Source organism: Lathyrus oleraceus, chromosome 2, assembly GCF_024323335.1.
Source record: "Lathyrus oleraceus cultivar Zhongwan6 chromosome 2, CAAS_Psat_ZW6_1.0, whole genome shotgun sequence".
Classification (NCBI taxonomy): domain Eukaryota; kingdom Viridiplantae; phylum Streptophyta; class Magnoliopsida; order Fabales; family Fabaceae; genus Lathyrus; species Lathyrus oleraceus.
In genome coordinates this window covers 286,067,836-286,069,063 of record NC_066580.1, presented here as the reverse complement: position 1 = coordinate 286,069,063, position 1,228 = coordinate 286,067,836, and positions in this window count along the sequence as shown.

Genomic DNA, 1,228 nt, shown 5'->3' with positions numbered 1-1,228 from the left:
CCTAAAAATAGAATCAAATCAATCTTTTCATCTGCATACTGATTTTCTTGGTTTGAATTCTAAAATCTCTTTTATATCCAAAATCATTATGCAGGTTGATCAAACCCATTGAACATAATGATCCAACACCATCTCCCAACATTGAGTTCCCTGTATTTGAGGCCAAAGAAGATGATGTTGAAGAGATTCCTAATGAGATTACTCGTCTGCTTGAGCACGAAGAGAAGATCATTCAGCCACACCTTGAGAATCTGGAAACAATCAACTTGGGGTCTGAGGATTGTGTTTGAGGGGTAAAGATTGGGGCACTCCTGGAAGAATCTGTGAAGAAGGGGTTGATTGAGTTGCTACGAGAATATGTTGACGTCTTTGCCTGGTCATATGAAGACATGTCTGGTCTGGATACTAATATCGTGCAACATTTCCTGCCTTTGAAGCCTGAGTGTGTGCCTGTGAAGCAAAAGCTCAGAAGAACTCATCCTGATATGGCAGTGAAGATCAAAGAAGAAGTTCAGAAGCAAATTGATACGGGGTTTCTGGTGACTTCTACATATCCTCAATGGGTGGCCAATATTGTGTCCGTGCCTAAGAAAGATGGAAAAGTCCGAATGTGTGTGGACTATAGAGACTTGAATAAAGCTAGTCCGAAAGACGATTTTCCTCTACCAGATATTGATATGTTGGTAGATAATACAACTAAATTCAATGTCTTCTCATTTATGGACGTATTTTCCGGATATAATCATATCAAAATGGCACCCGAGGATATGGAGAATACAACATTCATCACACCTTAGGGAACATTCTATTATCGAGTGATGCCCTTCGGTTTGAAGAACGCCGGAGCCACGTATCAACATGCTATGACTACCTTGTTTCACGATATGATGCACAAGGAGATCGAGGTATATGTTGATGACATGATTGCAAAGTCAAGAACGGAAGTTGAACATGTTAAACACTTGTTGAAGCTTTTTCAGCGTTTGAGGAAGTATAAACTCCGTCTGAACCCTAACAAGTGTACATTTGGAGTCCGTTCCGGCAAGTTATTGGGCTTTATTGTCAATGAAAGAGGTATTGAAGTTGATCCTGCCAAGGTCAAAGCAATACAAGAGATGCATGCGCCCAAAACTGAGAAGCAAGTCCGAGGTTTTCTTGGTCGCTTGAATTATATCTCTAGATTTATATCTCACATGACTGCCACATGTGCGCCAATATTCAAGCTCCT